Genomic DNA, 24,454 nt, shown 5'->3' on the forward strand with positions numbered 1-24,454 from the left:
TGTTTTTTCTTCTACTTTCTAATCAATTATCTTTAAGCGACAAAATAATTGCACCGTTATTTTCCCACTGATCAAGACCACAATTTAAAAAAAAAAATAAAAGAAACACTCCCCTATTCTCCTTGGTTTCGGTGACTGTTGGCTTCCGTCATATACAGAGCGGAGCAGGTTAGAGAACTAATGCAAAGCAGGGCGTGTGATCTGGACAGTGGCCTCGATTCTGAGAGATGGCAAATGTAGCAAGAAATGGGAGTGGATCATTGACAGGGGGCAGTTGCTGGTGGCAAACAACGATTCGTGTCAAGGTTAGAAATTATCGGTGCAGCGCATATGACGAGGACGAAAAGAGACACAGACACAACGCAATAAAATGTCTAACCAACATGCCCAAGCGTCTACGTTGTCTGCAAGGTCAGAAAACTACTTGCATATTTCTGAGGAAAGAAGTACTGTACATAACCAATGCATGATATTGTACTGTACATAACCCACCTAAGTAGCTAGATGGCAAGGGCTAACGAAAAAGGTCAGAATGTGTCTAATACCCATGCCACAAATACCAAGAAGTGGCAGTAAATTGTTAATGCCATTATTTTTGGAGTTGGTGCTATATGTCCACATTTAATGTCATTATATTAAAGTCACGATGACGATAACGCTTTGGAAGCAGTCAGAAATTTCACTTGTATATAAACAGTGCTAGGAGCACAGTATCTCGGGAATGTTATTGAAATGTAATATAAAAATTATTTTGCAGAAAACACCACTGTTTTTGCTTGACAGGTCGCAAAAGTACCATAATCTCGCGTGTTAGCACACAAGCCGAAAGTACAATGGCGCCCTTCGCATCGAACGTGCAGTAGAGATGCATCATCTGACTGAAAGTTATGAAATAACCATTTTCTATTGGTGAGGAAATTGCTGCCAACAAAGTTGCATGCTTTTCGCGTGTAGAATGAAAACAAGAGTACGCATTGCTCGGGCGAATGAGTTGTGGCGAACTCAGTAGGTCGCAAATGGCACTAAGGCTAATGCCGTCAAATTGTCACATGTGGCACTGCGCTAATGCAACTAAACCTTAAGGCATTAAGCACTTACTGGCATTAAACTTGCCCGTGTGGCATGCGTATAAGAACAGTGTGGCGAGCGATGGTAATAAAATGACCAGGGTGGTGGGATGAGAGCAGTGTGGATTTATATATATAAAATGGGTACATGATACCTTGTTGTAAATTTTTAAGGATCAAATGGATGTGGGAAGGACATGCATTGCAGAGGACAGATAACCAGTCATCTGTTAGGGTACCGAATGGGCTTTACCTAAAGCCCATGGTGGATCAGGAGCTTTGACGCACTAATGATCTGTTGAAAGGGGTCGGCCAAAGACTCTTTTCTCAAGCATTTCGCCCCTGAAAGCCCAGCACTAGGCTAGGGAAAGCTTGGATGATTAGAAAATGGATGGGTAACTGGTGGCACTTGGAATCATGGATTCCAGTGAAAGGAAAGCATAGACATGGTGAGGTCAAATTTGGAAATTTGCTGGCCTCAGTTGGCGCAGGACAGGGTGACTGGAGGTTATTGGAAGAGGCTTTTTCCCTGCAACTGACTTAACTCAGCTGAATTGTGCATCTGTGTCGGTGCTTTCTGGCATTTAGTAAAGGGACTGGTATTGTTATTGTGAGCTGGTGGAAAAACTTATAGCCAGGAATTTTTCATATCTGTAGTTAGCATTTTGTCAATGCTGAAATAGAATTGAGAGTGATGGTCACCATTTGTACGGAGCGCTGCGATACAGGATGTTGCTCTCTAAATAGAAGGTTCTCATACAAGAGGTCATTTTGCTTTTGTTATCCGGTAGCACGAGGAGCTGGTCGGCCCAAAAGGCGGTGTGCAATGTCACACTCAGTTGGGATGTGAAATGAAAGAAACAGAGCGAGCAGGATTAGAACCTGCAGTGACATGAACAGATCAGCTTTGATGGCTGCTGATCACAGCAGGTTACCATCGTGTTTAAGCTGCCAGTCTCTCACGCTAAGCATTGGATGTCATCATCTTCATCGTCTTCTATCCGTGCGCAAGTCAATCCGAAACAGCATGCGGGTACATGGACATGCAAGCCAATTTTTGAATGCGTGGCCGTTTTACTGACAACAAAAAAAAATTTGACTCCCCATTTACCCAGTTAAGCTAAATTTAGCTTGGGGTGCGCTGTATGTTTGCCTTCGTTTAGCATTGTTTATCTTTGTTTATCGTTGTTTAACTTTTTATAAGCTTGATAATTCAAGTTGTACTCAAATGTTCTTGCAATTGTTCCTCAGTTTTCCTGGTACGGTAAGCCACCTAAGCTGCTTGTTGGAATTTGAGTTGTTGCTCCCTGTGTTCGATGGTCTCTGAAGTAACTTGTACTCGGCTGTCTACTACCCATTGCTCCGACGACTTCATCATTCGCCTCTTCTTTCTCACTTTTCATCTGTTTCTGCGTCCTGCTCAGCAAGGTTGTACTGTCTCTGCCACTCTGCTCCGGCTTGCCACCTCACTACATCCACTGGATTGGTTTACTCACGTTGGTGCTCTCTTGTTTTGCGTCGCTGTTCAGCTCATTGAGCACGTTGTTCATCTTCAGAATTAGTTGAAGGACTAGCTTGAACCATGATTTACTGTTTGCTGCACTGCACATTCTTCCAGTGACGTCATTCTTCGGCTCTTCTTTCTGGCACCTGCATGTGCACTCAGTCACGTTTCTTGCTCTTCATTTCCACACCCTCTCTCCCCTCAGCTGATGAAAAGCTGCTTCGAGCTTACCGGAGTTACTGCAAGGTTCACATTGATATAACAGTGACCCATCTAGTGTTATCGCACTAAAAAGCGCCATCTCGCAGGCATGCAGCAAATCACACGAAACAGCAGCAGATTTCAAAGAAGAAATTAAAATTTCATTGGTGTGGATGAATTCTATGCTATCATATTTTGTGGTGGGCCAGGTGCTCGGCAACTGTGAATGTTATGACGTTTGCCTTCCTGCTTTTCAGAGGATTTCTGCAGCTGTTTCGAGCAACACGCTTCCAAAAGGTGAGGAGAAGGGCAGTATATGTATTGTCTTGATTTGTATTAGTGCCAAAAATATGGTAGACACATGGCTAATTGGATTCCAGTGGCTACTGAGGGAAGTTTCTTTTCCGTATTTCCTTCAGGTATCAAAAGTCTCACAGCTGTTCCGGGACCTGTCAGGCCTCCATAGTTCTGCCCTGCAATTTGTTACTCTTGTGTTTCCTTGCTTACTGTGGTGGCTGTTTTCTAGGCGTTTTTAAATGAAGTTACTGTACTTGGAGAGGGGGGGGGGATCTGGGTTACAGTGCTGAATATCTGTTGTCTGGTCAAAATGGCTGGGCAATATTTTCATTGCATTTTGTGGTGCCAGAAAGTTCAAACCTTTGTGATAAACTTGCCTGTCATGTCTGGCTTTGCCAGGCGTAGACAATGCATGTGCACAGCTGTACCTGCACCATTTGGTTTGAATTTTCCAAAACCTCAGATGTGTGTGTGTGGGTGGGCATGCACAGATACAAAAAACACACACCTATTATGCTTTCACCTTGTTATTGTTCTGCTGTATTAAGGTTGCCACTGCAGTTCTGTAAAAGTTGATGGAGAATACCTTAGTTATGTACAGTTCGCTGATGTCTTCACCTTGGTAAGTAAATTTGGGGACAAAGCAGTATAGGGAACCTAGGCAAGCAAGCCAGAACTGTGGGTCTCAAGATTGGTATGCAGAAAACTAAGGTAATGTAAAGCACTCTCTGAAGGAAACAGCAGTTTACAGTAGGTAGCAAAGTGTTGGAAGTGGTGAGGGAATGCATATGCTTAGGGCAGGTAGTGACCATAAATACAGATCACAAGAGGGAGATAATAGGAGGATAAGCATGGGGTAGAGTGCATTTGGCAGGGACTCTCAGATCTTGAATGGCAGTTTACCAGTATCCCTCAAGAGGAAAGTTCATAATAGCACCATCATACTAACCAGTGGGGCAGAAACATTGAGGCTAATGAAAACTGTTGCATTTAATTTGAGGTTAACATAGCGAGGTATGGAAAGGAACATGATAGGTGGAAAAATGACAGGTGGAAAATGATAAGTGTAAAAAAGCACTCTTCTCACTCAAGAAGCCCATTTTTAAAAGTTGTAGAACATGTGAGGTGAACACCTAGTATTTTAAATACTCTATTTGGTATATCCTTCAATATTATTTGTTGTGCTTGTTTGGCTAAGTACTGCCTGCTCTTGTATTGGTCTTGGTAAATTATTTTTTCTGTGTCCTCCTGCAGACCTAAAGAGTATTGTGTAAATAAATAAAATGAATAATAATCCAGAAAATTTTCTGAAAGCAAAGTACCTGTAGCGACAGCGCCTGCAGGTTCCTGCAGCTGAGCGCTGGTGTTATATCACTTCGCCGGCCACAATTTTTTCAGCGTGCTTCCTCCGGGAATGCTATTCTGGCGTCAGTGGGACTGCCGAAATGGCTTGCCAAAACAAGGCCTACCAAAATTGAGGGCACAGTGCCGCCTGCAAGAGTAGGCCAAGTGCCCCTTTGATTTGTCGTAGAGATTTGGTATATTTGTGTTCTTGAAGTGACATAACAATGTGCATATTTAGTTGCCGATTTTGATGTGGAAATGTTCTTCATTTGCAATTTTCTCAGCTTCGGCTGCTGACCTAAACGATACGGGTTCAATCCTGGCCGTGGCAGTCGAATTTTGATGGACACGAAATTCTAGAGGCTCGTGTACTGTGCGATGTCAGTGCACGTTAAAGAACCCCAGGTGGTCGAAATTTCTGGAGCCCTTCACCACGGCGTCCCTTATAGGAGGTATTCACATGACGTCATCCGCAAGGGGCGCTAGCGGCCGGCGCGGCATTCGCCATGTTGGTGGTCGCGCGCGCGGCCGCCGCAGCCAGCCGCAGCGTTTGAATAGCTGGTGATGGGTGAAATGTGAGTGTATATCACGTCTCGCCGCACGTAATTTCTGTCCGACCCGTGCCGCCGCGTGACTGAGTGAATATTCCGTGAACTGTGCGAAGCAGAAAAGAGCGGGCACGCTGGTCCTACTTTGTGAAAAGGTCGACCCCCCGTAGGAATGCGGAGGCACCGGCATGGTGTGCGACGTACACAAGACTGCTGCCGGGCGTTGAATTCACCGGTATCGAGGCCCACCTTGTGCACGGCTTAAGTTTGCAGGCAGGCCAAGGAATTAAAGGATATAAACCTATGAGAGGGTGCAATTACTTGACAAGCGGGTGAGTCCAAGAGCCGTGCTGTGGGTGCCGACGTCCGCGGTGCCGACGGCCGAAGTGCCGTTTTTGAAGAGGTGAGTAATTCGAAGGGTCTGTTCACTTAGCTGTAGCTTAACTTGTCATCTCTACCTGCTGAAAGTGACGTGTTACAACTGAATCTAGCGGAATGGCTGCACACTGCGTTGCTGCGAAAACGGTCTTGTGCATACGAAGCAGCGCTACGTAGCTACAATCAAAACTGCAAAACATTCTCGCTGTGTCTGCCGTTCGTGCTGCGAGCGCATAGCAGTATTTGTTTGGCCGTTCTGTCGGGTAAATAAGGCAGCTATATATGACGCTTTGCCTTTCTGCTGAAAGACCGTACGTCTGAGAAGCGTCAGCAGTTCGCGGACTACAGCTAGGCGCTTGAATTATCAATTTCTGCGGTGGCAGTTCTGGAATTTCGGTAATTAATCGTGCTGTTTATCCACGATGTGCCCTGCATGACTAGCTGACAGTTATCAACTGATATTAAAAGCTGCAAGTCGTGTACGTTCTTGCGTGCGGCGCAGCCAGCCAATTTTGCTGCCGAGTTGAGGCAGCTCGGTTATATCACGGCGCAGAAGAATTCTGCTGCAAACTTCATGCACAATACGCGCTCCACAAAGATAAGTGGTCGCTGACGTATTCAACAACGTACCAATATGTTACGGATCCCTAACCGTTCAGGCCGGGTACCTCACGGCGCACCGTGACACTGCGCGAGCTGGCCTGAAACGACCGCAAACATGGCGCGCCTGCCGCGACGACGCTCGCGCCGTCTGGTAGCGCGGCCTCAGTGAATACCTCCTATAGCCTGAGTCGCTTTGGGACGTTAAACCCCACAAACCAAACCAAACCAATTTTCTCAGCAATGCAATGACCTTCCTGTACAAAAAAAATTGATAATGTTCTTGAGGCACAATCAATCAGTCTTGCTTAGTTCTATATTTTTCTTTAGTGCCCCTTTAAGTACAGTTCACTAGTTAAAGTACGAGATTTGTCAAAAGTTTATTCTCCGCTGCTGACATCGACATGCTGGGCTACAACCGTTGAGAAAAGAGGCACAGTGTAAACATTTTTAAAAACATTATAAAGAATGTGACCTTGAGAGGTCTAAATCACTGAGGTTTAGGCCTAGGATATTGTATAGTTAGTATACAAAAGTTTGCATTCATATTAGTTTGTCACTGCTGGCTGTGCACGGGCCGGCATCGGGTGATGAACAACTTTTATTCCCGATAAGATGGCATATATATACAGTGCGCTGACGTACTCAGTCATGCGCAGATTATGCTGCAGCGAGTGACGTCAGACTTGCTCGGCTCTGCTATATCTTCCCTTCTTCGAACAATCCGGGTTCAGCGTCGCTCCGATAGAGGGTACCGACAAGGTTCACGTCGAAACCTTGTGCTTCGACGTAGCTCTTGGCCGGGCTCTGTGCAAGGGTCTTCTTGAGGGGCGGAACTGGTTTCCTGTTGCGGACCCATCAGTCGTAGATGTTCTCGTGTGCGTCGAATTTCCCTGCCGTCTTCCGTTTTGAGGATCGCCGAGCGAGGTTCGTTAGCTGGCCTGAGGACGACAGCTGGAGACCAGGTCCGGTTGATTGTGTCATACACGGTGACCTGCTGGCCTGGCGTCGCAGGTGGCAGGTACCTGCTGCCACGGTTGTAGTACGTCTTTTGGCGTTGGCGCATCTCACGAAGCCGACTGTGGACCACGTTGCTGGGTATAGCTTGTGGCTCCAAATGGCTTGTAGGCACCGGGAGAGGAGTCCGTCTTTGGCGTCCCATCAGCCTCTGCACAGGGGACTGTAGCACATCATCACGCGGTGTATTGCGCCATTCCAGCAAAGCCATCTGAAATGCAGGCGTTTTAATGGAACATTTTTTTAGAAGCTTCTTGGCTTCCTGCACCGCTCTTTCCGTCATGCCGTTAGACCGCGGGTGGTAGGGGCTTGACGGGACTTGGGCGATACCTAGGCTGTTCAGAAAATCTTTAAACTCACGGCTGTTAAAGGGCGGTCCATTATCACTGCATAACTTCACAGGCAAGCCATGAACAGAGAAAATTTCAGAGCACCAGGAGATCAGCGAGGTTGCTGTGGTGGTGCGAAGTTCCCGCAGTTCGAAAAAAAACGAGTAAAAGTCGACGATGAGGGCAAATTCGCGACCTTCGTAAAAGAACAAGTCAATGCCAACAACTTGCCAGGGTAGGGTGGGAACGTCGTGACTTAAAAGGGGCATTTCGGCGTTTCGCGGCTGATTTTTGAGACACACCTTGCAGCCTTTGCAGAATTGATCAATGTCGCTTGCCATGTTCGGCCAGAACATTACGTTCCTAGCCCTTGCCTTCATTTTATCCGCTCCAGCGTGTGCCGCGTGAAGGAGGCGGATCATGTCGTTTCTTTTTGACTCCGGTATCATTACCTTGGATACCGGAAACTGAACCTGGCAGCGTTTAACGCAAGAACCTTATCAAGTGAGGCTAGCTTAGCAGTGCTATTGGAGGAATTAGCAGGTATTAAATGGGATGTCATAGGGCTTAGTGAGGTTAGGAGGACAGATGAGGCGTATACAGTAATAAAGGGCGGGCATGTACTGTGCTATCGTGGATTAGCAGATAGGCGAGAACTAGGTGTGGGATTCCTCATTAATCAGGATATAGCTGGCAACATCGAGGAGTCTTACAGTATTAACGAGAGAGTGGCAGCTATCGTAATTAGGCTTAATAAGAGGTACAAGCTGAAGGTGGTGCAGGCCTACGCGCCTACATCAAGCCATGATGACCAGATAGTTGAAAGCTTCTATGAGGATGTGGAATCGGCAATGACCAAAGTAAAATCACAGTATACTGTACTGATGGGCGACTTTAATGCAAAGGTAGGTAAAAAGCAGGCTGGAGACAAGGCGGTAGGTGACTATGGCATAGGTTCTAGGAACAGTAGGGGAGAGTTATTAGTAGAGCTCGCAGATAGAAATAATTTACGGATTATGAATACCTTCTTCCGCAAACGAGCAAACAGGAAGTGGACGTGGAAGAGCCCCAATGGTGAGACTAAAAGACTTCATACTGTGTGCACACCCTGGCATCGTAGAGGATGTGGAGGTCCTCGGTAAGGTCCGTTGTAGCGACCACAGAATGGTAAGGTCTCGTGTTAGCTTAGATTTGAAGAGGGAACGGAGGAAACTGGTGAAGAGAAAGGCTGTTAACGAGTTAGCATTAAGAGGGAAGGTAGAGGAAGTCAGAATGTCGCTGGAAAACAGATTTTCCGCTTTAACTGAAGAAGACGACCGTAGTGTTGAAAGAATGAATGATAATCTTACAGCTATCGTTACAGAGTGCGCCGCAGAAGTAGGTGGTAGGATTGTTCGACAGGATACCAGCAAGCTATCTCAGGAGACTAAAGATCTGATTAAGAAACGTAAAAGCATGAGGACGTCTAACTCCACAGACAGGATAGAACTAGCAGAGCTATCGAAGTTAATAAATAAGCGCAAGGTAGCCGACATAAGAAAGTGTAACATGGAGAAAATCGAGCATGCTCTAAGGAACGGAGGTAGCCTAAAATCAGTGAGGAGAAAACTGGGCATAGGTAAAAACCAGATGTATGCGCTAAAAGACAAACAGGGCAATGTCATCAGCAATATGGATAAGATAGTTGAATTAGCCGAAGAGTTCTACAAAAATCTATACAGTAGCGAATCTAATCATCAAGTTACTGAGGGAGGCAGTCGAGCACTGCAGTGGGACATCCTGCCAGTAACGAAGGAGGAAGTAAAGAAAGCCTTAGGAGCAATGCAAAGAGGGAAAGCAGCTGGTAAGGATCAGGTAACAGCAGATTTATAGAAGGACGGAGGAGAGATTGTGCTACAAAAACTAGCCCCCCTGTATACGCAATGCCTTGTGACCTCGAGAATACCAGAAGCTTGGAAGAACGCTAACATTATCTTAATCCACAAGAACGGAGACGTCAAGGACTTGAAGAATTATAGACCAATCAGCTTATTGTCCGTTGCCTACAAGGTATTTACTAAGGTAATCGCTAATAGAGTCAGGACAACCTTGGACTTTAGTCAACCAAATGATCAGGCAGGCTTTCGTAAAGGATACTCGACAATAGATCACATTCACACTAACAATCAGGTGATATAGAAATGCGCAGAATATAACCAACCCCTATATATAGCCTTCATTGATTACGAGAAAGCATTTGACTCAGTGGAAACCTCAACTGTCATGCAGGCATTGCGGAATCAGGGTGTAGAAGAGTGCTATGTGAAAATATTGGAAGATATTTATAACGATTGCACAGCTACTATAGTTCTCCATGAAGTCAGCAATAAAATTCCAATACGGAAAGGTGTCAGGCAGGGAGACACGATCTCGCCAATGCTCTTCACTGCCTGCTTACAGGAGGTATTCCGGGGTCTGGAATGGGAACAGTTGGGAATAAGAGTTAATGGAGAATACCTCAGTAATTTGCGATTCGCTGATGACATTGCCTTGCTAAGCCACTCAGGACAAGAACTGCAAAGCATGATCAATCAGTTAGACAGGCAGAGCAGAACGGTGGGGCTAAGAATTAACATGCAGAAAACCAAAGTAATGTTCAACAGCCTAGCAAGGGAACAGCAGTTCGCCATTGGTAGCGAGGTGCTGGAAGTAGTAAGAGAATATGTCTACTTAGGGCAGGTAGTGACCGCAGATCCGGATCATGAGAGGGAAATAACTAGAAGAATAAGAATGGGGTGGAGCGCATATGGCAAGTTCTCTCAGATCATGAATGGTAGCTTACCAATATCCCTGAAGAGAAAAGTATACAACAGCTGTATCCTACCGGTACTCACCTATGGGGCAGAAACGTGGAGGCTAACAAAGAGGGTTCAGCTTAAGTTGAGAACAACGCAGCGAGCTATGGAAAGGGAAATGATAGGTGTAACGTTAAGAGATCGAAAGCGGGCGGAGTGGGTGAGGGAACAAACGCGCGTTAATGACATCTTAGTTGAAATCAAGAGGAAGAAATGGGCTTGGGCAGTGCATGTAATGCGAAGGCAAGATAACCGCTGGTCCTTAAGGGTAACGGAGTGGATTCCAAGAGAAAGCAAACGTAGCAGGGGACGGCAGAAAGTTAGGTGGGCGGATGAGATTCAGAAGTTTGCGGGGATACAGTGGCGGCAACTGACAAAGGACAGGGTTAATTGGAGAGACATGGGAGAGGCCTTTGCCCTGCAGTGGGTGTGGTCAGGCTGATGATGATGATGATGATCATTACCTTGTTGCTGCGAAACACGAGGCCATCCTGCGCGTGTATCTCGTCGCGGTACCCCCAGTAGGTCCGAAGTTGCTCTGGGACTTCGAGCTTATGAAGAGGCCAATCTGTCTCTGCATATTCCCGCAGCTTTGTCAGGTTGGTGTCGTCACCGGTTGCTGCAAGCAGGTCTTTCAAACAGTGCTCGGAGGCTGAAACGCAATCAAGAACATTGACTTGAAATTGCTCGTGTTCTTCCATGCATGCCTTACTGGGAAAACGGGATAAAGCATCTGCTAGGAACAGTTCTTTTCCAGGTTTATAAGTCACGATGATGGGGTAACGTTGCAACGTCAGTCGCATGCGTTGCAAGCGTAGCGGGCACTGGTGTAGTGGTTTACTGAATATGGCCTCCAGTGGCCGATGGTCTGTCTCAACTGTCACTGCATGCTGTCCAAATACATAATCATGAAACTTTGTGCAGCTGTGCACTATCGCGAGAGTTTCCTTTTCTATCTGAGCATATCTTTGCTGGGAATCTGTGAGTGACCGTGACGAAAACGCAACGGGCTGCGCTTCTTGCATCAGGACGGCGCCTACCCCGAACTGACTTGTGTCAACTGATAAGGTAACTGTTTTCTTGGGGTCAAAATAACGAAGGATCGGGGCTGTGATCAGGGCCTGGCGCAACTTTTCGAAGCTTTCTTGCTGCTTTTCCGTCCATACCCATGCAATTTCTTTGCGCAGCAAAGACCGAAGAGGGGCGGTCACTACAGACTTGTTAGGGATGAAACGTTGCACAAAATTTATTGTGCCCAGAAAAACTTGCAGTTCCTTATTATTCTTTGGTGCTGGCATTTCCAGAATATCTTGCACGCGTTGTGGATCTGCTCGCAGGCCGTCCACAGTGAGCACGTGTCCCAGGTAGCTTACCTCGGTCTGGAAAAATGAACATTTCTTCAAGTTCAGTTTCAAGTTATGTTCGCGACAGCGTGTTAAAGAAGCTGTAAGTGGTAGTCGTGCTCTTCTTTTGTCTTGCCCCATAATAGGATGTCATCCATTACTACTGCAACGTTTGGCAAACCATCTAGCACGCGATGCATCGCTGCCTGAAACACTTCCGGGGCTGAGGCAATTCCGAAAGGCATGCGCAGGAAGCGATATCGTCCGTAAGGTGTGCTCATTGTGCACAGCTTCGAACTTGCGCCGGTTAGTTTGATTTGCCAGAATCCTGACGCTGCGTCTAGAGTTGTAAAGAACTTTGCTCCGGCAAGCCCAGGCACAACATCTTCAAGGGTCGGCATGGGGTAGTTCTCTCGTAGCAGCTTTGTTTAGTGCTGTGGGGTCTAGGCAGATGCGCACTTTTTCTTTCTTAAGCAGCGTGACCATATGACTGGACCATTCTGTTGGCTCATTTACCTTGGATATGACTCCTTGTTCTTCCATGCGCTGGAGCTCCTCTGACTTTTTCTCGGAGGGCCACCGGAACTCTCTTCGCCGGCACGACAACTCCCACGGATCCCGGCTTTAGCTTCATCGCGTACTCAATGCCTTTTAACTGCCTCCAGTCCACTGAAAACATCTTCAAACGATTGCGCTGCTGGGTGCAACGGGTCGGCGTGCACATTTTGCACGCGACGAATAAAACTGAGGCGTTCAGCAACTGATCCACTGAGAGTCACGGGCACGTGTTGGTCCACCACGAAAAACGTCTCTTCGTGCACTTTGTCGTTTGCGCGCAAATGCAGCCTAATTTTTGTTTTGGCCAAAGTATTATGGCCGAATAACGCTGTTAACGTTACGCGACATTCTTGGTGCGGTTTCCTCGGCAGTTTGTCGACATCCTTGCTTGAAACTACACAGCAGTTAGCTCCTGTGTCCAGCTTGCACGTGTATGGGCGTCCTTCGATGTAAACTGTCGCGCTCCAATGGTCTGAGGCTAGGGCACCGACGGTCAAAGTTTGCAAAATGAAATCACTGTCATCGTCGTCTTGCAGTTGGCGCACTTCTTTTTTCGAACCTCTGTCCTGACGGGGCGCCAGTGCTTTGCATGCTTGAGCGAAGTGATTACGGCCACCGCAATTCCTGCACACCTTCCCTTGAGCCGGGCACATCACGCCACGGTGAGTGAGATAACCACAACGACTACAAGGCCGTTTTCGCGGCCCGACCGCATGGACTACTGCGTCGCCTGCTGTTTCGGTGCCGTCCCTGATTTCCTTAAACTGCTACTTTCCTTGTTCGTGGGCTCGGCATATTGTAACTGTCTTCTCATACGACGGGTTTTCGGCAATAAGCTTTTGCTGTAAGCCTTTGTCTTGAACTCCCAGGATAATCCGGCTGCGGAGCAAGCGGTCTTCCAAGTCTCTGAACTCGCAGTTTTTTGCTAGTAGCTTTAGGTCTGTCAGCCAGTCGTTAAAAGGTTCCCATTGTTTTTGGTCTCTTGATCCGAAGCGGAACTCATGGAATGTCAGGTTCGTCGATGGTTTGTAGAATTCCTCAAACTTTTCAAGCAAAATATCGACGTCGTTCTTGTCCTCTTTCCCGTCGAATTTGAAAGTGCTATAAGTTTTCCTGCCGTCTTCTTCAATCGTTACAAGTAACGTCGCTGCTTGCACTTCTTTAGGCTGTTTGCTTAACTGGGTGGCGGTGGAAAACAGCATGAACTCACTTTTCCATGTTTTCCAAGCAGTCCATGCGTCGCCCGAGGTATCCAGTGGTTTCGGGGCCGGGAGCAGTGTCGACGGGGCGGACATGGTGAATGGGCACCGCTGCCACCATGTGCAAGGGCCGGCATCGGGTGATGAACAACGTTTATTCCCAATAAGATGGCATATATATATATACAGTGCGCTGACGTACTCAGTCATGCGCAGATTATGCTGCAGCGAGTGACGTCAGACTTGCTCGGCTCTGCTACACTGGCTACACATATATACTCTCAATTCAGATGGCTGAACAAAACTTACCACATAATTGAAAATTCCAAACATGCAAAAACTGATGGACTATAACAAACTTGAGTATAACACATCTGCACAGGTGCACTTTAGTTGTCTGCGCTCAGTGTAGAACATAAGGCTCTGTTGCCATTCTGTGGGCCTTAGCAAATCAAGGATGCACTTTTATCCTTGATATTGTCACGTAGTGATGACTGCAGTCCGGCGAACAGGAAAACAACGAGGATGTCTTCGAAACGGAACTCTTCATTTGGGCTGACTTGCGCCTGCAAAGAACTGAATCACTCGGCGGCGGCGTAGAAAGAGAAGTTTATTTTTTTCTAATGTCAACAAAAATACAAAGCAAAAGTGCTGAACTCAATGCTCTGATCAGTCAAGCACATGCGCAGTGACGCAGCACTGAGCACGTCAATAAGGCAGTTAGAAAGCCGACACTCGACCGCCGCGCAGGACGATGAAATATGTCGACCATTTGCGCAAGAACTCAGCCTCACTCATTGACAGTGCGTCCACGCATGCTTGCTCAAAGAGGCGCGTGCGTAGGCGCTGCAACATTGGAAACATTGCTCTTTGCGGACGCCCATTTAAGGAAGCCACTCCACGCTGCCGCCACAAAACGAACATGCCGACACACAAGAGCATATTTGTGAACAGTTCGCGTGAACTAGTGCGCGCTTCGAGGCGGGTTAAAAACATCCGTGACACTAGTACCCAAAAGGTGCGCGCCACTACACAGTCGAACATAGCGTGCCGCAACGTTTCTAAAAGACCGCATTGCGGGCATCGGGCGGAGGGCGCCACGCCCCACGCCGCAAGGCGGTCTCTTGTGGGCAGGACCCGCCAGCCTCGCAGCCAGCCGAAGTCCCTGACATCTGCAGGAAGCGCAGCTGAGGTCAGTTGGCGCCAGCGTGCCCGTCTCGTTTTCTGGAGTTCTTCGCGGGTCAGCTCAGCGACCGTTAGTGCTTCACACATCCTGGAGGGCGGGGTTTCATCAACATCCAGATCGGGCACTCTGGCAGACAACGACGCCAGTGTGCGACGTACGTTAACGAAAAATGCCGGCGGCTGCTCGGCTGTAGGGCCAACCACGTGTTGTGTTAAGAACACATTACGCGCTGTACCCAGAAAGTATGCGATGAGTGTTCTCCCGGGATAATCTGGGTTGCGCACAAGATCGCGTACTCCTCGCAAGGCGAGCACATTGCACATGGTGCGGATGCAAGGTATACCAAACCCACCCATGTACGATGGAAGGCGCATGAACATTCGTGACAAAAGTTCGGTTTTGCCCGCCCAAACGAAAGAGCCACAGGCCGAGGTTAGCCTGCGAGCAAACGCGCGCGGTGGGTTTGCGATGCGGGCGACAAAAACATGCGGCTAGGATTGCAGACTTAACTGTATAGCAGCGCTCTGCCATTGAAAGGCGGTAAGTTGACGCCACCGAGAGGCGTTTCTCAGCGTTCGTGCGGAGGTTAGTCCAGGTTTCGCGGGCTACTTCTCCGCTGGCGAGGAATACTAGTCCCAGGACTTTCACTCCCTGCACCCACTCCACCTCGCCCGCAAGGTTCGGTGTGAAGGTGCCAAACCTTAGTGCCTTGCTTTTTCCCCTGTTCAATAGGGCCCCCGATATCTCGCTGTACTCGAGAAACAGCCGCGAAAAAGCGGCGTAGCTATCTTCGTCCTTGAGGAAAAGCGACACGTCGTCGGCGTAGGCCGAAACCTTGATTTGGCCCTGGCCAGGCAGAGGGAAGCCGCGTACGGATGGGCTGCTGTTAATGCGCCGGATGAGTGGATCCAGGCATAACACGAAGAACGTTGGGGAGAGAGGGCATCCTTGCCTTATGCCCCGGGTGACTGAGAAGGGAGCGCTCTGGTGGCCGTTTACGGAGAGACAAGCAATCAGGTCTGCGTAAAGTAAGCGCAGCCTGCTGACAATTTGCGGTGGGAATCCGAAGGCTTCGAGGACTCCGAACAGATACGAGTGTTCCACCCGATCGAATGCTTTCGCCTGATCAAGCGAAACAAAGCACCCGCTGAAGCCCGTCCTGCTGGCAAATGTGAACAGGTCTCTTGTGAGTGCCAGTGCATCAAACACAGAGCGGTCAGGCACGCTGCTGGTTTGAGCCCGGTGGATTAGGTGAGGCAGGATCGTCCGAATTCTTGTGTTCAGTAAAGATGCGACTATTTTGTAGTCTGCGTTTAAGAGGCTTATGGGCCGCCATGCTTCCGGGTCGAAGGGGTCACCGCCCGCTTTCGGAATGAGTATGATGCGACATTCGCGGAAAGAGTTTGGACGTAACCCATCCACGAGGAAGCCGTTGACCATCTTCAGCAGCGCTCCTTGGATCTCGTAAAAAAACGTTGAATAAAAACTTGTTGGAATGCCGTCTGGACCGGGGGCAGAGGCTGCATTCATACTCTGCAGGATGGCGTGCAGCTCTTGGCTTGTGGCTGGTGCGCAAAGGTTTTCATGTAACTCTTCAGCTACTCGTGGCAAGTTGCCAAAAAAACTTTGCAGAAGCCCGTCATAACCATCTTGAAGATGTAGCCAACTGTCCGTAGAGAACAGGTTCGAAAAGTGGCTTGCGAAGATCGTGCAGATATCGGACGTGGTTTTTCTTTGGGTGCCTTCTGGGAGTGTCACGAAAGGCACAGTAGCGGGAGCGAATTCCTCTGCCGTGCCTGCGCGTACGTGTCGTAGCACAGCCAGGTCTGATATAGGCCGCCCGAGCTGGTGTGCGCGACTAGCTGCCCGTGATGACTGGCAGAGCAACACGTGGTAACGTGCTTTAAGTAGGCTCAGGTAATCGCTCATGGCAAACGTTAAGGGTGCTCCCCACTGCACTATACGGATGCGCTTGAGGGTGTCATTCAGTGCATGAGTTACCCGGCGTCTGCGGTCTTGACCGGCCGCCACCAGAGTTGCCTGCCAACGAGCCTTGAGTGTGTCCCATGAATCAGTCGCAACGAAGCTCTTGCACGATGCGGCCAACGCCGTACGCAGTGACGCCGTGATTTCCGGGTCTGCCAGTAGGCTCGTGTCCATGCGCCACGTAACAGAACGTGGGGTGTCCTCACCAAAGTCGAGCCTGACTGACAAGGGGTGGTGATCGGAAATCACCGGCGTGCCTGCAGGGAACGCGAGAACTTCGCAGCTAACGACAAAAGAAGCGAGCTCTGGTGGAAAATAGAAGTTGTCTATCCGACTCGCTGACTGTGCTGTCTCCCACGTCGCTCCAAAGGCATCCCCGTGAAGCTGCACCCACGCGTCAGACAAGCGGAACTGAGTCACGAAATCGCGGAGCGCGGGGGCACCATAATAACGGCGACCGTGACCTTGTCCGCGGACGTCACGGTCGATGTTAAGAACACAATTGAGGTCACCGACTATAAAAGTGGGGTAGGGATCAAGGAGGAATGAGTCGAGGCGCTCAAAAAAATCGGAACTACTAGACTGCCGTGCTGGCGCGTATACAACCAATGCACGTACCCGCCGCTGGTTTAGTGTGAAGTCGACCGCAAGAGTGCGGCCGTCCAGCCCGAAAGTGCAATGAGCACCCGCGCGCAGGCAGGGGTTTACAAAGACGACACCAACACCGCACATATGAGAGTCAGTCAACGAAAAATAAGCAAAAATAGAAAACCGGGTGGTGAAATTCAGCACATCAAGGGAAGTACGAAAATTGCATTCCTGTAAAAACAGGATGTCGACGCCCCTAGCAATGGCAAAGTGCATCACCTCTCTCTGTTTGTCTACGGATTGAAATCCCCGAACATTCAGGGAGAGGAGATGCACAACCGCCATGACAGCCAAGAGCACCGACGGCATAACATACAACCTAAAGAGCGCTGCCATGTGCGGCACTTGACGCGCGCGGCACTTTTTTTGCTGCAACGTTCGTTAACAGTCCCTTCGGATTCCGATGATTGGGGGTGGGCACGTTTGAAGTCAGGTCTGGGAAAGTCCATATTTTCGGGGTCGTCGGCGCTTGTGGCCTCGCTGACCGGTTGCTGCGTGGTCTTGGCGACGCTCGCAGCTGAAGCCGATGCTGACGCCAGGGTCGCCGATGGGAGGGTGTGGCTGGCTGGTGACGGGAAGCGCGCGTCGTCCGCACCTCCAGGAGTCGTCGGTCCTGACACCTGGCCGCACGTCAAGTCGCCTGTCAGGCGAAGCGGCGTGACTTTGTCCGCCACCTCCTCCAGGTCGTCCGACGTCACGCTAGACTCGTCGCTGCTGCTCACGGTGTCATAGGTGTCTGTGCCGGGTGGCGGCGGCAAGGGTTCCGCAAAAACAGCAGCGAACGGCTCCACCTCGTTTGAAGGCGTCCCCTCGCGGTGCTCCTTCACGGGCACCTCCGTCGCGGGGGCGGGCTCGGGCTCCCTCGGGCTGCTGGTCGTAGGGTCCACGTCGGCAACCGACGTCCGGACGGTGGGTGTGCTCCGCGTTTCTGCGACCACGTTGTCCTTGGCCGGTTCTTTCCTCGAGGCGGCGGCCGCCGCATAGGACCGTGGTCGCAGGCAGTCTGCTGTGGCGTGGCTTCCGCCGCAGCGCCTGCAAGCCGCTCCGCATCCGGCCGTGTCGTGGCCGAACACCTCGCAGCGAGCGCACCGCGGCGTTCGACACGCCGCACCGATGTGGCCGTCCTGCCCGCAGCGGGAACACACCTTCCGGACGCCTCGGTAGTCAAACATGACGCGGTGGCCCTGGACGGTCAGGAAGTTCGGCACCGCCTGCTTCATCTCGATCCGGACCACGCGCGTCCCGTTGCCGACGTGACGACGGCCCTTGAGGACGGGATGGGTGATGTCCAGCACCTTGCCGTAAGAGCTCAGTGCCGCCGCCAGCGCCGCGTCTCCCACGAACAGCGGCACACGAAAAGCCGTCACGTGGACCACGGCGGGTCCCACGCAGGCTACTGGGACGGAAGTGCCGTTCAGGTTGAAGGCGCCTTCCACGAGCATCTTCTCCGCCGCCGCAGCCGAGGTCATGGCGACGCAGAACTTCATGCCTCCATGGTGCTGGAGGCTCTCTAGCCCTTTCGGGCCGACAACCGACTCGATGCCGTCGACGATGTCGTCAGCTGTCGCGTCGGAAGTAACTGTGAACGAAAAACAGTGCGCCTTTGGGGGCGGCGCACGGAACACCGGAGGGGCAGCAGGTCCCGGGCCTCCCATGACGTCACGGGCGGCCGACTGGGCTGCTGCTTGAAGGTCTGGAAGTTTCCCGAGCACCGGCAAAGGCACGGCGCCTGGGCTGGGAGGCTGGTTGCGGAACATCGGGGTCGCAGTGGATCCGAGGCCCGCCTGCACTTGTCAAAACTTCTCAGCAAGCCAGCGCCGAAAAATCTTCGCTGGGTCTGGACGAGCTCGGGCGACAGCAACAAGCGTGCTCGGCGGTCGTCGAACAGAATGCTCGCCACTGTCGGCCGTGCTCTTTTTAATGCTGATAGCGAACATTCGAGATAAAGCTTAGGAAATTACTAAAACCTTCTGGCGCAAACTAGAATCGGTTCCGTCCAGATGCGATCAATCGAGATAAATCTAGGCGCGTCTTGCGTCATAAACGAAGCGATAAAGCGGCGCGTCGGCAGCCTTGAGCCATGAACAAACAAATACTACAAACGAACGCTACAAAGATTGCGGCATTACTCCCCTCTCAAGAAGCATCGCCTCGATGCTTTAGAACATAATGCGGCTATAAACAATCAAAAACGGATTGTGCAAAAATAAACACCGATGGATGGATGGATGGATAGGAGCGCCCCCTTTGAAACGGGGTGGTGGCAATTGCCACCATGCTCAGCTTTTCTTTATTTATTTATTTTTTTGTTTACTGTGTTGGCAATTCTCATTAAGATTCTCCATCAACTTTGCCTACGGTTTCCTACTATTCTAACCTTATGCCACATCTCTGATTTTCAGCCACCAATCCTCCAATCGCTTTTTGCTGACTTCCACTGCAGATTTATTTACATGACCATTGTTATCTTTAAACCCTAGGGCCTCAGAAAGAGTGACTGTGCCTGCATCGACATCCGGATGGATACCATCACATTTGATTATGAGGTGTTCACCGAATGTGGAAACACGGCGTCCTCTAGCGTGCATGATAGGGCTTTAGGCGTACGACATGGACGACTTCTGGTCGTACGCGGCGTCGCTGGGATGCAGTCATTTGGTCAGGAACGACTTCATAGTCCAGTTCACCTAGCCGACGAAGAACCTTGTACGGGCCGAAATAGCGGCGCAAAAGCTTTTCACTCAATCCTCGGCGGCAAATGGGTGTCCAAACCCACACTCGGTCTCCTGGCTTGAATTCCGCGTTGCATCTTCGTAGGTTGTAGCGTCTGGCGTCGGTCCGCTGCTGGTCTTTGATCCCTAATCGGGCAAGTCTTCGGGGTTCTTCTGCGCGTTGAAGGTAGGCGGCGACGTCGACGTTATCTTCATCGGTAATGTTCGGCAGCATGGCGTCCAGCGTGGTTGTGGCCTCCCTGCCATGGACGAGCCTAAAAAGAGTCATCTGCATGGTCTCCTGCACTGCGGTGTTGTAGGCGAAGACTACATAAGGCAAGATGACGTCCCAGGTCTTCTGTTCGGCATCGACATACATGGCGAGCATATCGGCGATGGTTTTGTTGAGGCGCTCGGTCAGTCCGTTGGTCTGCGGGTGGTATGCAGTTGTTCTCCGGTGGCTGGTTTGGCTGGAATGGAGAATGGCTTGCGTCAGTTCCGCCGTGAATGCTTTTCCTCTGTCAGTGATGAGCACATCGAGGGCGCCGTGTCGCAGAAGAATGTTCTCCACGAAAAATTTGGCGACTTCTGCTGCTGTTCCGTTCGGTAGGGCTTTTGCCTCGGCGTAGCGGGTCAGGTAGTCGGTCGCTATAATGATCCACTTATTTCCAGATGTTGATTTCGGGAAAGGGCCAAGCAAGTCCATGCCGATCTGCTGAAAGGGCCTTGACGGGGGTTCAATGGGGTTCAGAAATCCTGCTGGTCGGGTTGGAGGGGTCTTTCGTCGCTGACAATCTCGGCAGGTTTTCTCATTATGTGCAACATCGGCAGACAGTCGGGGCCAGTAATACTTGTCTTGATTGCGGCGGAGAGAGCGAGAAAACCCGAGATGTCCAGCTGTCGGCTCGTCATGTGAGGCCTGAAGAACTTCTCCGCGCAGACTTACAGGTACAACAAGGAGGTAGGCTGTCTTGTTTGCTGCAGTTTTTCTTCACGAGGACATCGTTCTCTAAACAGAATGAAGACAATCCTCGCTTGAAAGAGGCAGGGGGTGAAGAAACCTTGCCTTCCAAGTATTCGATGAGGCATTTTATGTCGGGGTCCGAGCGTTGCTGTTGTGCAAAAGAGCTGGACCTGATGGGTCCCAGGATGGCGTCCTGATCGTCGTCCGGCGGTGGTGCATCTACAGGGGCTCGTGACAGGCAGTCGGCGTCAAAATGCTTGCGTCCGGACTTGTAAATGACGGTTACATCAACCTCCTGGAGCCGCAAGCTCCATCAAGCGAGGCGGCCGGAGGGGTCCTTCAAACTGGCGAGCCAGCACAGTGCGTGGTGATAGCTGACCACCTTGAACGGTCGTCCGTACAGGTAGGGGCGGAATTTCGACGCCCAGATGACGGCAAGGCACTCCTTCTCAGTTGTCGAATAATTAGCTTCGGCTTTGGACAGGGAACGGCTAGCGTACGCGATGACCTTCGCCACTCCGTCAATTTTCTCAACGAGGACAGCGCCTAGGCCCACAGTACTTGCGTCGGTGTGAATTTCAGTCTCAGCGTTTTCGTCGAAGTGCGCGAGGATCGGTGGGGACTGCAAACGACGCTGAAGCTCCTTGAAGGCTTCCACTTGCGGCGTTTCCCATTTAAATGGCACGTCTGCCTTTGTAAGGTGGGTCAGTGGCGTGGCGATGCGCATAAAGTTCTTCACAAATCGTCGGTAGTACGCGCACAGGCCGAGGAATCTGCGCACAGCTTTCTTATCGGCCGGTGGTGGAAACATTGCGATAGCAGTAGTTTTGTGCGGGTCTGGCCGTACTCCCTCCTTGCTAACAATGTGGCCTAGAAACAGTAGCTCTTTATAGGCAAAGTCGCACTTCTCTGCTTTCAAGGTTAGCCCGGACAATTTGATTGCGTCTAGTACTGTTCGAAGCCTTTTCAGGTGCTCCTCAAAGTTCGAGGCGAAGACAACGACGTCATCTAAATATACCAGACAAATCTTCTACTTCAGGCCTGCCAGCACTGTATCCATTACTCTCTGATGGATACAGTGCGGTCTTCTCGCGATCTCTCTCGTCGACCTCTCTTTGCCAGTAGCCGCTCTTGAGGTCCATCGATGAGAAATACTTAGCGTTGCAGAACCGGTTCAGTGTGTCGTCGATGCGGGGGAGGGGGTAGACGTCCTTCTTTGTGATGTTGTTCAAGCGGCGGTAATCAACGCAGAATCGAAGTGCACCGTCTTTCTTTCTTGCTAGAACAACAGGTGCCGCCCAGAGGCTCATTGAAGGCTGAATAACGCCGTCGCGCAGCATTTCTTCCACTTGGTCCCGGATGGCTTGTCGTTCTCGCGGCGACACTCGGTAGGGGCTCTGGAGGAGAGGTCGGGCGTGCTGGTCGGTTATAATGCGGTGTTTGGCAATCGGCGTTTGTCGGACCTTTGGCGATGACGAGAAGCACTCTCTGTAGCTTCGAAGGAGATTGCGAATCTGGCCTTGTCTGTTCCGGGGCAGGGCTGGGTTTATGTCGAAAGTGGGCGAGGTCTCTTGGTCAGGCGAATCTTCTACGGATGGGTCGGAGAGCGTGAAGAAGTCTTGTACGTCGGATATTTCGTCGAGGAATGCAATCGTCGTTCCTCTGTTAACGTGCCGGTATTCTTCGCTGCAGTTAGTCAACAATACATCGGCTTGTACTTTGCGGAAATGTGCGATGCCTCTTGCCATGCCAATTCCTCAGTCGAGAAGCAACTAGTTCACTGCACGGGCTCGGGCCGGGCCGGGCCGTGACAAGATCTGTTTTGCCGGGCCTGGGCCAGGCCCGGGCCTGAAGTTGCGGGCCCGGGCCGGGCTCGGGCTTGAAGCTGCGGACCCGAGTAGGGCTTGGGTCCGTTCAGAAACGGCTCATTCACTATTCATTCACTATTGCAGAGTGAAGTACACAACTGCGGCATTGGAGCAGCGACACGGACGAGCTATGGGTTATATTACGCGCTGAGAAAAAAACTAAGCTTTATTCATTGACTTATTTATTTTCTTATTTCCACGCTGTGGTGGCTTAGTGGTCAAGGCGCTTGATTACTGAGCCGGGAAACCCGGGTTTGTTTCTAGCCTCAGCAGCCGCATTTCTGTTTAGGCGGCAAGCATGACAGCCATGTACAGTCAGGCCGGAATGAAACGCGAACCCGCATATGTCATACATTTCTACTCTGCAGCGAGATATTCCTTTACAACCTATTTCCGATTATGCATTTCAGTAGGTCGTTTACCCAGGCACATGAATCAGTCTATAGTAGAATACAACTTAAAAAAACAGCAGTTGCTAACACTGGGCCGCGGTCCGCGGCGTCCTGTATTACTCCGCTGGCCAATCGCAACTGTAAACGAAATCGGCTTTTTAATGTTTGACTATATAAAGCAATCCACGCATCAAAATTCTAGTGCTCATAATATTTTTCTTGTGATACGCTACTTGTTTAGGTAAAAAGAAACGTTTATGCAGCGGACTACTTTTTCGTCGTGGCGGAATTCTGTGCGCGGAGGCTGAATATGGGCGGAGCTTCACTGCAGACTTAAGTTGTATCCCACTATAGTTGTGCACTTCAGCTGAAAGTAGGCAGGTAAAATATTTTGTTTTCTTGACACGCTCTGTTCGCGTTTCATTCCGGCCTGACTGTACTTTGTGGCATCATTGTCGTTGAAGAAACTCATGTGGTCAAAATGATTCGGAGCCCTCTGCTTCGGTGTCTCTCACAGCCTGACTCTCCTTGGGCCCTTAAGCCCCAAAAACATAGCTTTTATTTTATAGCTATATTTTTCTCATATGAGAAAATTCACGAACTAAAGCGCGTTTGGTTTTCTTTTTGATCAGCTGACCCGAACGTCTAGCCACAAAAGCTCGCGAGAGTTTGTAAATCTCATGTCATAACCACATCTATCCCTCCTCGCTTCTTCAGCCTGGTTGTCATGACGAGTGTTTTGCCCTGTAAGCTATCACGTGGTTCACGCGTTATCTTCTGCTCTACCAGCAAGAGTAAGATTCAACCGGTCTTAAATGGCCATTGATCGTCATCCCAAAACATACCTATACACTATTAGAAATGCATTCGCGAAGAACATATTAGTTTAGGACGCTTATAGTGTACAAAACACACACCGTGAAATACTCAAGCCTTTTAGCTTTTCGTTTCTGCTGAAAGGCGACCAGTTCGGCTATGAGTTCAACCTGTAAGATCGCGTTCACTAAACAAATGCCATCCCACTGCTTGCTAGGCAGCTTTAATGTTTATACTTCCCGGCGGCAAAATATAACTGATTAAAATCATCGGGGAATGCAAAGTAGTCTATTACGCGCGTATGCAGCCCTTTTTATTTCGCTCTCGGAACTTCAGAGTTTATCTTTGCGCACACGAGATCACTGTTCAAAAGACGGGCCTGGCGAGCACTACTCTTAATCACTTACTTCTTAGTTTAAAAGAACCAACTTTCTGCAAGCCAGTTTCTTATCGGTCTAGTAGCGGTCTACGTGCTCAGAGTGAGCAGTATACCTCAAGCGTTACTGTGAAACGTGCCGGGCCGGGCCCGGGCTGGGCTTCACTCCAAGATTCACGGGCCGGGCTGGGCTCGCTAGAGCGATAATTTAGCGGGCCTGGGCCGGGCTTGGGCCTCAGATTGAGGCCCGTGCAGTGCTCTAGAAGCAACTGCATGTTCCCCTCGTTA

The 24,454-nt window shown here is 50.0% G+C and overlaps 1 protein-coding gene and 1 pseudogene across 1 annotated transcript in view; one reads left to right on the forward strand and one right to left on the reverse strand.

Moving 5' to 3' along the window:
• Window positions 1-24,454, forward strand: part of LOC149355543 (valine--tRNA ligase, mitochondrial-like) — a 402,426-nt gene that overhangs the window by 179,363 nt on the left and 198,609 nt on the right. The window lies entirely within an intron of this gene.
• On the reverse strand, window positions 6,872-13,315 carry LOC149355547 (uncharacterized; annotated as a pseudogene).

Source organism: Amblyomma mixtum, chromosome 3 (assembly GCF_055824585.1).
Source record: "Amblyomma mixtum isolate Tamu chromosome 3, ASM5582458v1, whole genome shotgun sequence".
Taxonomy (NCBI): Eukaryota; Metazoa; Arthropoda; class Arachnida; order Ixodida; family Ixodidae; genus Amblyomma; species Amblyomma mixtum.